The 13024-nt window shown below is 37.4% G+C and overlaps 1 long non-coding RNA gene and 1 pseudogene across 1 annotated transcript in view; both read left to right on the top strand.

Annotated features, from left to right (window-relative positions):
- The window catches only part of LOC134733040 (uncharacterized), a 133059-nt gene that overhangs the window by 75691 nt on the left and 44344 nt on the right, over positions 1 to 13024 (top strand). The window lies entirely within an intron of this gene.
- LOC129466338 (probable ribosome biogenesis protein RLP24) lies at positions 12453 to 12943 on the top strand (annotated as a pseudogene).

Raw genomic sequence — 13024 nt, forward strand, 5'->3', positions numbered from 1 at the left:
ACTAAATTGAATTTGTCTGGGTTTTTTTTTGTCTTCCTGTACACTCTGTAGAACACACACACACACACACACACACACACACACACACACACACACGAGTGCAATGGTGGGCATCCACTCCAACCTGGAGAAGCGCCTACTTGCATTTAAATGAAGCCTAAACAACATCAAAGAAACCCACCTATCATATTCTAGGCCACAGCCAGGCATTTTCATGGACTAGAATAGATCTTCAAACAAGTTGATTTTGTACTCCAGCAACAGAAACATACAAGCACTCATCCCTAATATACAGATACTTTTTATAAATTACAAATATGTATATGTATTAATATTGACTGAAAATAGAAAATGGATATTATGAAATGAAGATGAAATTTAAATGTATTTAAATAATTATATATTTTATTTCCTTTATAATGGCACAGAAATATTTTTGATTGCTGCCTTATAATATTTTGTGATTTCAATATGATTGAACATTTATGTCCATGTTCATAACTTATTTATAAATAAGTATTTAGGAACATTTTGAAACATACAAGAATAGAGTTTTAAAAGAGCTAAAGATGTGATAAAAATATTTTATATAATTGTATATCTTCTTTTAATGCCTCAAAAACACTTTTCTTGTTTTCCTATTATTTTTTCTTGGCTTACTGTAATTTAAAGGTCTAAATCTTTGTTGAATTTACTTGGATGCTTGGACTCTTGGTTTTAATGGGTATAATAGTTAGAAAAAGTAACTCCAGAGAAATATGTTGTAATATGTGCATTCCCCTATATTTCAAATAGTGTGTTTAATAATTTTAAATTTTTTAATATAAGATTAGCATGTCATTGTTTTGAATTTCATAATGTGGAGGGAAAAGTTTGAGTAAAAAAGTGTCAGTGTTACCATTTTCTCACAGATCAGCTATGCTTGCACTATTAGTATTCTAGTTGCTTTGTAGGAATCCTTTTAAGCCACTGGTCCACTGAAAAAGATTGTTTTTGTTAAAGTAGGTAAAATAGTGCATACATCCACTGTACTGGGAACATGTCATCTGTCGTGTGTCACGACACACTACAAATGAAGGAAGGAAGGAGTAAGGCAGCTACTGTGAGCCCTCCTCCCTATGGACTTCCACTGGGCTCTAAAAAAGCCCCTAAACCTCCACAATTGGTGGGTTAAATTTCATCAATAGGAGGCACTCAGCCCAGGCTTGAAAGCAGAAGGGAGAAAGAATTCAGATCCTTGCTCCTCGCCAGTGAGGGTAGGTGTCCAGGTTCCCGCAGCTGGGAGGCTCTGCAGCAGCCTCCAGACATTTCCCCTCCAAGCAGGGGGGACCATCCCAGGTTTTTTCCTGCAACTTGCTGAATCGGTGGCATGCCTGACCACTAGTGTCAGCGTTCTCTGATCTTTGCTACTCCTGTCCTTTTTGTAAACACCTACCTGAAATCAAACCCCTCCTGCTTGAATCAACCCAGTAGTGTCTCTCTTCCTGACAGAATCGTGACTCTATGTAAGGTTAAAGTCCCTTTTAAGGACCACCGTGTTCATTCCTGCTTGACTTCCTCTCTGACCCAGATGTAAATATTGTCATCATTTTAGTGTCTGTCCTTTTAGATTATATATATACATATATAGACACAAATACAGATGGTATCTTATATTTTTTAGTATTTTTTCTAAAACACAATAGTATTACTGTGAGTGTTCTGTTTATCTACTGGTGCATAACAAACCACACAAAAGACTGACACTTCTTATGTTGTAAAAAGACTGACACTTCTTATGCTCACAATTCTGTGAGTCAAAAATTAGGGCAAGGCACAGCAGGAACAGTGTGGCTGCTCCACAATGTCTGGAACTTCAGCTGGGTGGCTCAAAAGGATAAGGATGGCTGCAATTGTTTGACTGGGGCCATATGTCCAGGACCTTGGCTATCCTCTACATGGCATCTGCTGGGACCATAATGTCCAGGATGCAGCCTCACTCACATGCCTATTGCCTGGGCTGGGGTGACATAAATGGCTGGAACAGCCAAGGTTGGCTGTCATCCCCTCTCCACATGACATTCTTAGGACAACAGAACTTCTTACAGAGCAGATGACTTCCCCCTAGAGCAAGAGTTGCAATAATGTGTTCCAAGAGACCCAGGTGGAATCTGCAAAGCTTCTTAAGACCCAGAATGACTTCTGCCACACTTTTCTGGTCCAGGAATTCTTTGAAACCAGCCCAGATTCAAGGGAAGGATAGAAATAGATGCAACCTCTTGATGGGGGAAATGGCAAGGGAAAGGATTCATGGTGCCACTCTGGAGATGAGTTATCACGATGAATACCATTCTGTAACTAGGTTTTACACTCAGCAATAAGTCTCAGTGATCTGCCAAGCTAGTCCATGCAGATCTACCTCATTTCTTCTCATTCTTGTGTAATATTTGCTAAAATTTTTCCACAATTTATTTGGACACTTGCTTCTTTATGGACATATACATGGTTATCATTTTTCTATTTTAAAAACATTCTTGAACATATTTATTTTTGTTTATGTTCCAGTATTTCTCAGGTTAATACTGAGAAGTAAAATTATATTTTTAGCATCAAAGAATAAGAGCATATTTAATTAAGAGCACTACCCAATTACCTCCTAAACTGGCTCATCCAGTTTGTATTACGCCATGACTGTATCAGCACTACTTTCCCTAGTAATCACTTGACACTACCAAACTTTTGAAATGCATGCCAATTTGATTGGTGAAAAATGATACCTTTTTTTAACTGACTTTTATTTCCCCGATATGGTGAATGCATATTCATCATTGGGTTCGTTCTTCTGAGATGCGTGTTCACATCTTTTGCCCAGTTTTTCATTACCATTTTTATGTTTCTGTTTGTTTATAGAAACTGTTGTCTACTCTAAATCCTCTTATTGTTACTTATTCAGAGCAACTTTTGATGAAAGCCAGCACCCTAGCTACTTGGTTGAAACCTAAATGAAGAGAGGGGCTCAGAGCTATGAGGTTTGGGTCTTCGAGTCACTGCACCTACGTCTCAATTTAGCCAAAGTTGTATGCCAGAGTAAATCAGGATCCCATAGATTCCTCAGGCAAAATCCTATCCATGAGGTTACAAATCATGCCTTTGACAGTGTTTTTCAAAATTTGGTTCTCAATCAATGGCCTCAGGATCATGTGGATGCTTGTGAAAAATATAGATTTCTGGGCAATGCCCCGGGTCTACCACATCAGAATTTCATGGAGTGGAGCCTAGTAATCTGCATTTTAACTAGCTATTTACTATTCACCACTAAAATTTGAAAATCACTACCCCGATTACAAGTCAGCAAGTTATACCAAGAGAGGAGGAAAGCAGGAGGTGGAATATTGTATCCCCTCCCTGGTTTGCTCTTGGAAGGAAAAACAGAACCAAAATAACATAGAATCTGAGAGCTACAGGCATTTCAGAGGTCATCTAACCCAGTGGTTCTTAAACCTGCCAGGCATCACCATCACTTGGAGAAATTTACTTAGACCAATAAAGTCAGGATCTCTGGAGGCTGGATCAGACACCAGCATTCATAAAATGCTATGCTATATGTCATGCACCACAGTCAAGAACTACTAGCCTAATTCAAACCCCTTACTTTACGGAAAAGGAAACGGGCCACCTGAGTTTCCATCACTTGTCTTTTTATTTGTCTCATGGATTCTAATTGGCAAGAACTTAGGTTTTCTGACCAGCCGTCCAGTGCCATCTCTAATACTTAACCATTTCTCTAGAAGGGCTGAAGATGCTTGGAAAGGGTTAATGCTGAGAATACTCACCTGAGAGTAAAGTGTCTTCACAATATGGGTACGTGTTCTTTCTTAAAACTCAATTCTGTACTTAGTGTCTGAAGGAAAGAGCTTCCACATCTCTGCCTATAACAATATTAGACAGGAAGCACAGCTATAATTACACAATAAGCTCTTTCCTCAAGTGGTTTTAAGAACCAAACATTCCATGCTTATACATCAGCCACTGATCAGGATCTGGGTATTTGTATTAATTTTACAGCCTCAAACTACTATGTTCTCAGAGACAGGAAGTAACATAAAAAGTAATCAGGCATTAGAATTTTCATTTATTCTTTGCTCTTTTTTTTTTTCATTTTTTACTTTCCCTTTTCTCTGTGTTTTGTTTTATTTTGTTTGTTTGTTTGTTTCGAGATGGAGTTTCGCTCTTGTTGCCCAGGCTGGAGTGCAATGGCGCGATCTCGGCTCATCACAACCTCTGCCTCCCGGGTTCAAACGACTCTCCTGCCTCAGCCTCCTGAGTAGCTGGGATTACAGGCATGTGCCACTACACCCAGCTAATTTTGTGTTTTTAATTAGAGATGAGGTTTCTCCATGTTGGTCAGGCTGGTCTTAAACTCCTGACCTCAGGTGATCTGCCTACCTGAGCCTCCCAAAGTGCTGGAATTACAGACATAAGCTACCATGCCCGGCCTGTGTTCTTATTTTATATTATAAGATTTCTTATTTGTATTACAAGATACCCTAAAATATATCTTTAAAAAGCCCTGCACAGAGAGGCACATAAGCCTAGGTTTGGGAAGTGGAAGTCTTCATTCTAATCCTTACTGTGCTCTAGTGGTGGAAGACAAGACAATTAATTCACTTACCCTCCCATCTTCTTGTCTATTCTACAAGATGGATAAGATAATTCATGCCCTGTTCATCTCACAAGATCATAGTGAGGTGAGATTTGTCAAAGTATTTTATAAACACAAGCATCGTAGAAGCATCATCCATGCTTTTTCATGACATACTTATGAGAGGGTAGATTTTGGTTTAAGACACATCCATTGGAAGCTACATCCAAAGGAGTTTCCTAAAATTGTCTCCTTCAGGAGCTATGCTAGGTCTCACCTATAAAGTTTCCCCAAAGGCAGAATTGTAGAGAGGCTACACAAAACTGGGAAAGGAAAATTCTTGAAGAATATACAAATAGTCAAAAAGTCTTTTCTGATGACTGCTAGTTCCATACTTAAATAATTACCACTCTGCGGTGGACTGAATGTTTGTCCCCACCAAAATTCATATGCTGAAATCCTCACCCCAAGGTGACGGTGTCAGTAGGTGAGGCCTTTGGGAGGTGATTAGATCATGAGGGTAGAGCTCTCATGAATGGGATTAGCGCCCTTAGAAATGAGACCCAAGACAGCTATCTTACCACTTCTGCTCTGTGAGGACACAGTGGGAGACGGACATTTGTGAACCAGAAAACAGGCCCTTACCAGCCAGCACCTTGATCTTATACTTCCCAGCCTCCAGTACTGTGAGAAATGAATTTTTGTTTGTTTGTTTAAAAGCCACCCAGTCTACGGTAATTTGTTATAGCAGTCTGGCTGGACTACGACACATTCTTAAATTCTACACCTTTTCCCCTAGTCTTAACAGCCTAAATTTTTGTTTCTGTAACTCTGCCTTGACATCTCATGTTTTAGTTTTTTCTTTAACCCTGTGCCATACACAACATACACAAAAACACTATGCAGAAGGAAATTAGAACTCAAAAGAAATCAATACCTAAGATGTTTATTTTTAAATTTTAAAGTGGTAACAAAATGGCATTTATCAAATAGGGTGTTATTCCTATATATGGCAAGAACTCTTGTTAGCTTTTTGTACTTTGAGGGGTAAATGAAAAAGTACATACTTTAACTGATTATGAAAGTAGTCTGAGTTTGTAGAAAAAGGGAAGAAACTATGGAAAGAAAATAATATAATTCTTATATAATTTTTATTAATATCATTTATCAAGGGTTGTTTTTAACATTTTAATATATTTTCTTCCAGACAGCTTTCTATATAAACAGACAAATAGACTTGCATATATGTTTTAAAATTTGGATGAAATTGTATATATAGTATTAGATCTTCATTTTTTTAATTTAGCGTTTTTATTATGATTATAGTTTTATACCCTTAATTATTCTTCACAGTCATGATTTCAACTGTTTTTATCTTACTTCATTGTATGGAGTAATTGTGATGTAATTTTTTTTCTCCAGGTGTTGGATACATTAACATAATAATAACTACCATATATGGAGCACTTAGTGCCTGTGATTGTGGTAATAACTTTAGTTACGTTATCTTTTTATTCTCACAGCTGGGTTGAATCATATGAATTATCCAGTATTTGACTGGTTTTGACTTACGAAAGTGTTAATTTCATGTGATTCAACCTCATACATATTACCATTATACAGATACCAAGTTTTAGAGGTTACTTACCTGCCTAGGTTGCACAGCATGTGGGGAGCTGGGGTGTGAACCCACATCTGTCTGATTCCAAATCCTTAATCTTAACCACCACTATGCTATTACAAGTTATTGAATTGGGGTTGTCAAAATTTTTTTTTAATGAATGCTCTCCCTTCTGTTCCTATTAACATACATCTTTCCAATTAAAATAATGTTGCTTTAACTTCTTTAAATATATAACGTCATGATGATCAGAAAGATTTCTTCTTTTCCTGTTTGTTTATCTAATACTTCTGTCCTTTATTAGAAATCTACCCTATTTAAACAAATTAAATTACATCAAAGTCTAACCATGGGAACATTGCAGAGCACCTCACTTTCTCTAGGTTCAAGACGCTCCCTCTTTATTCTTTTATTCTCTGACCTAACTCTTCAGATTACGCATGTGGGTCACTTATTTTTACCATGATAATGCTATAGGATTGGGCATAATTCCATACAGTCTTCCTGTATACAGCCAAGATCAGAGAAGTAAGGATAATGAAAAGTCACTCGTTAAGCATGTACTATGGGCGATTCATAATGCAAAGTACTTCACACATTATATTACATTCTCACTGTAATCCTATGGAATATAACTTATCCTCATTTTACTGATGAGAAAACTGAAAATTAGATGTGTCCATTTGCTTGCAGGTACACAAGAAGAGACAGAGCTAGGATTTTAATCTGGGTCGGACTCCTGGGCAAATACCGGTTTTGTACAATAATATTGGACATAAATATTCATTTCTCTCAGAAAACAGAAACCAAATCATGCATGTTGAGTTTCAATCATCTTCTAAACACATCTTAAACATCCTGAATTCTTGCTTGGATGTTTCTCTCTCAGCACAGAAAAATGTCTTCTTCCGCTGACCTCCACACTTTTCTGGCTCAGGCTCCCCATCTACCAGTTCTTTTGCTAGACTAAGTGTGTAACTTTAATTCACTGAGCTTTGATTTGCTCATCTACAAAAATAGATCCAGTTCAGCTTCAAAACTCTACAAGTCTGTGTGTAAGAAGGAAGAAGACACAGCATCCATTAGACAAAAGGAAACAGGATAACCATATCAGTAGTTTGTAAATTACAGCATTTTTCTTAGCATTTTCTTCTATGCTAAGAAAAAGCACAAACTCACTGAATATAATCTATTGCAGGGTCATCTGTAAATGCATAAGGTCAAGGTGATGAAATTTGTAATATAGAACTGAAAAATATGCAATGTATCTATAAGGAAACTACCGCACCTCATTGGTTGTTACCGCTTTTGTTTTTGTTTGGTGGATGGTGGGAGGGTTGTTTTTGTTGTCGTTTTGTGTCAAAGAAAGAACACTTGTTCTGGAAGAAGATAAACTTGAATTCTGGAATCAGATCCAGCCTGTTTTTTAATCTCATATGATCCATGATATCCCTTGTTGTTAAATACATTTTGAAAAAAAAGCTCTGGCATTGTCATTTAATTAAACCACCTTTTCCTTCTATAGCTATGGGAAAGTAAATTTTAAGTGTCATACTTTTACACAGTTCATGATTATTTTATTATACAGTTTGTGAATCAAAGCACCGTGCTTTAAAGAAAATCTATTTATATTTATGAAATTCCCATTTCTCTCTAAAATAACAAAATGTTGTGATATCCAGGAAAACTATCTTCTCATCATATAAAAAAGGATGGGAGGAGAGTAAGAGTCTCCCATTATACATAAATATTCTCTCAGAACAGCCTCTAGCTACCTCCACTGTCAGAGCTACCACTTAAACCTTGATAGCTATGAGGCTACCCTATCTAAAAAATAATGGAAACGAGGGTTGAAGAAGATGGAAAATATAGTCTTCTTGCATCTTAAGATGGTAGAATATTGCCTCTTAAATAGAAGAAAACATGTTATAAAAGGGATGTAGCAGCTGATTGCTTGATCTCTTAACCTTCTGACATTTCATTTTGGAAAAATAAAATTTATGCCACAAGTGCAAGGCTCAGCTAACAGAGTAGTAATGACATGGAGAAAAATGAAAACTGTGGAGTATTTATTGGGCAGAAAGTAACAGAATAAAAGAGCCAAATACAGCATCATTTTAAAGGAACAGTTCTTAAAATAATAAGATTTGAAGGGCCTCGTGGCATAAAGAATGTGTTAAATTCCCCTGTACAGTCATTACATCAAGCTGAAAGCCAAAAACCTTTCTTGTTGAATGAGAATATTTATGTTTGGTCTGTGGTTAATCAATATAATCAGATATATGACCAAAATATATACTATTTTTATTTATTTATTTATGTATTTATTTATTTTGAGTTGGAGTCTTGCTCTGTCACCAGGCTGGAGTGCAGTGGCGTGATCTTGGCTCACTGCAACCTCCGCCTCCCAAGTTCAAGCAATTCTTCTGCCTCAGCCTCCCAAGTAGCTGGGATTACAGGCACGCACCACCACGCCCGGCTAATTTTTTTGTATCTTTAGTAGAGACGGGTTTTCACCATGTTGGCCAGGCTGGTCTCGAACTTCTGATCTCGTGATCTGCCCGCCTCAGCCTCCCAAAGTGCTGGGATTACAGGCGTGAGCCACCGTGCCTGGCCCAAATGTTTTTATGAGTGAGAAAGAAATAGGACGAAGGATCCTTGGAAAACCAATATGATAGAGGAGAACATAACTGCATATTTCCAAACAGCATCTGGGGGCTTAAAAGGAAAGATACAGCTTATCAACCATAAGGGCTGCCCATCTACAGTGACAGGCTTCTACGAAACCAGGCTTTTGGCTTGGGTGGTAATGCTGGTTATTCTGTGATACAGTTCATTCAAGTAGAATGGAAGGACCCTCATTTAGGAACTTAAGTGCATCTCATTAAATATAAGTGATAATGAAAAATGAAGACATTTGCATTTGAGCCATTTGAGGACAGGCTAAGATTACAATGTGAAGGGCAAGATGAGTGTGAGTTACGTGAGTGATACAGCACCTAAAGGAGCATCCAAGGTCAAAACTCCAGAGAAGCAAAAACCTTCTGTAAGGAACAAGAGAGCTTTCCAGGGACCCTTCGTCTGAACTGTTTGCTTCATGAGGAGTGGTATGGTCCAGTGGAAAGGGTATCTCCTTGAGAGTCACACCGACCTGGGTTCACATTCCGGTTCGGCGCATAATTGCTGCTTAGCTGGGGATAATATACCTATTCTGCAGGGTGGTTATGTTAACTAAGGTAGTAACCATAGACAAAGTACCTAACACGTATTAGATGCCAATGAATCTACATTGTCGTCTCATCAACAATGATGCTGGTCATCATTTCGAAGCCATTTAACTTTTCACAAATACAAGCAGGCTGTCATTTCTGATGCAGACCTTTATCCTGTGTTGTACTCTGTGCTGGAAATCCTAGAAAGGTAGAGGTAGAAAAGAAAATGAGAGAAACTTATTCTATAACCTCCACTCCAAAGGACTGTCATTGGAAATATCCTTTAAAAATGAATATTTCCCTTTTTAAGAACAGAGGTTCTTAAATTGGGTCATTTCTAGGCAGCTGAGTGCCGTGTGAAGAACTACTTTTCCTCTCAGTCACTACCTCTTAACCTTTCCTCATTATGGCCTCCACCTCCCACCAGCCTTTTAGACATTTTTTACTAATCATCACTCTCATAATATTTTAATGCAATAGATATACTGTATATCTGTGCCTATGCATAAAGAATCAGGTATTTTTGCCTCCTAGTTTCATCAGCCAAGTTTCACTCCACTGGGGGCAAGATTGCCTATACATGCTCAAAGTTTCTTCTCCAGTCCCCAACCACCCCTGCTCTCACCATCACGCCCCAAGCCAGGATTTGCCTACATTCAGCTTTCACCATAAGTCAGTGGTGCTGACACCAGTGAATCTGTCTTCACATGACAAACAATAAAAAGAGGAAGATAGGAGAAAAGTCAAGTGGAATGTCATAAATAAAGTTTTACGGACAGACACAAGCCAAAGGGAATGAAATCACCAGTTATGGCAGAAGACTGAATCACTGCTCAGAACTATCAAACCCCAAAACTTAATTTATGCCTACACTTACAGAAACTCATGGTACACATTGGAAAGGAAATGGTATCTTAGCCAATACTGTTCCAATGTTTTCCTCATGTCTTGACTTTTTAATGTGCATGTGCCCATGTGTGTGCATTATAAAACAAGTGTAAGTTAGATATTAGTTGACATTTCCCTCTAACAAATGTTTTTGGACACTTCCAGTATCTTCTACGTTATTAAGCTTGCTCACGATGTGCTCCATTCAATCTAATCTCCAGGCGCAATGTTTTTGTTGCTCTTCAAGCTTACTGATTTCTTATTACTTGCTAAATCTCTAAAACTGATTATTTAGGAAATGCCATAATGAGCAAACCCTCCTTATGTGATAAATTTGCACTTGACATTTGACCAAGAAAATTCAGTGTCTGTATGTGTGTTTGGAAATATTATTATATCACGACACAGTAAAAAAATCTAACCATAGGCTATTAGTGTGCACATATACTGCTTTTCCTAATGAAGTACCTTCCCAGATCAAACTTTGAGACAGTTATTTGTAGACTGGCTCTTTTTGGTTGGTATGATATGTTGGGTTAGACATGATTTTCTCTCATGTTGGCATTTTAACTTGAATTAAATTCTTTGCTAAGTTTTTCTAACAACAGTATTGTTAGGAATTACTTTGAGGAACGATGACAGGGTAGATTCAGTTAATGCAAGCTATATCCTTAGGCCACTAAACAACAGGATTTTCTGTACGTTCAAAGACTGAGAGAATCCTAAGCCAGGAACCTAGGATTTCATGGTTAAGCAGGATTAAGTTAACTGCCCTGAACTTCTTGAAGCATGAAGTTCTCAGTTTGATTTCTTAGCCCTTTGGTCTACAGTAGGTGTATGGTATATCCCTTGTGAAGTCTGCTCTTCACTGGGCTTTAAGCAATGACTGATGAAGGATCAAAAATAGTTGCAATTTAAGTGGTAAAAAAAGAAAAGTAAAAGAGAGATGGAAATCAGCACTCACAACACTGGTAGGAATCAAAATTGTTGCTATATTTCTTAGGGAAAAGGTGGCAGTATTTATCAAGAGACTAAATGAGCATACCCTATAACCCAGCAAATGGATGTCTAAAAACTTATCCTAAAGAGCTGACAATGAAGGGGCCTAAAGATTTACAATAAGGCTAATAGTTGCAAGGTTATTTATAATTTTTTTTAATGTAAGCCCCTAACTGTCCCACTGTGGGGAAATGATTAAATAAACAATGGCAGATCTAAATATTTCCATACAAAAACAGGTAACAAAACTAGTAAGAAATCAATTATAAGTGAAATATGCCAGTCACAGAAACACAAATACCATATGAGGCCACTTATACGAAGTACCTAGAATCATCAAAATCACAGATACAGGAAGTAGAATGGTGATTGCCAGGGGCTGGGGGGATTGCGGAGTGGAGGGTTGTTGTTCAGTAAGTACAGAATTTCAATTTTGCAAGATGAAAAGAGTTTTTAGAGATTGTGTGCAGAACAGTACAAATGTACTTAACGCTGCTAAACTGCACCCTTAAAATGGTTAAGGTGGTAAATGTTATGTTACGTATGTTTTGCCACAATTAAAAATTTAAAATTTTAATAACAATTGTATCTTGAAGATGACATTTGGAGTAGTTTTAATTTTCTTCATTTAATTTGTCTAAGTTTTCTAAATATTTTCTGGAAACCATGTATTTTGTTTGTAATAAGTGGGGGAATCTAGTTATATGAAAAAAAACTCATTCTTTAGTTGATATTTTTAGTAGCTGATAGCTTTGTGTGATAAAAGAAAGATATTTGGTTATTGTCCTTGTGGAACATATTTTTTTTACCCAGAATGCTCTCACTGCAATATACCCCCATACTTACCTACAGAAGATGTCCATACCCTTCAAGACCCAATTTGAGTCCACCCTCCCTAAGAAATATTCCCTTATGACATTAGTGAGAATTCATTCTCATTTTCAATAAGAAAATGAGTGATAGAAATAATAATAATACCTAATGTTATTTAGGTGTAACAAGCACTGTAACAAGCACTGAGATTAGCACATCATTTTGTCTCCTAAAAAGTCACACATGTCCCACCTCTCAAGCTTGGTGTTTGGTCAGTGGGGATCCATGCAGGTTCAACATGTGTATGGAGAAGTGTTATTTCTATTTGGGGCCCATTCACCCTGGCCACGGCATGATGTTCGTCCACAACGATTGCAAGGTGTTCAGATTTTGTAAATCTAAATGTCATTAAAACTTTAAAAAGAAGCACAATTCTCGCAAGGTCATGTGGACTAAAGCATTCCAGAAAGCAGCTGGTGAAAAGCTTACAGTGGATAATTCATTTAAATATGAAAAATGTAGAAATGAACCTATCAAATACCAGTGAGAGCTATGGAATAAAACTATTGATGCAATGAAGAGAGTTGAAGAGATCAAACAGAAACGCCAAGCTAACTTTACGATGAACAGATTGAAGAAAAACAGAGCGACAGAAAGTTCAGGATGTATCAAAGAAGTAAAGCAAAACATCCATCTTATTGAAGCCCCTCTGGCAGGCAAAGAAAGCAGCCGGAAGAGAAAATGGTACAGCAATGATAACAGGATGTGGACATGGAAGATGCTTCTTAAAAACCTCACTGTAACTATTTCTATGTGTACACTTGAAAATGTCCTTTGGAGATTTGGAACTGCTAAATTATTGTTTGTTTG

Source organism: Symphalangus syndactylus, chromosome 17, assembly GCF_028878055.3.
Source record: "Symphalangus syndactylus isolate Jambi chromosome 17, NHGRI_mSymSyn1-v2.1_pri, whole genome shotgun sequence".
In the NCBI taxonomy this organism is placed as follows: Eukaryota; Metazoa; Chordata; class Mammalia; order Primates; family Hylobatidae; genus Symphalangus; species Symphalangus syndactylus.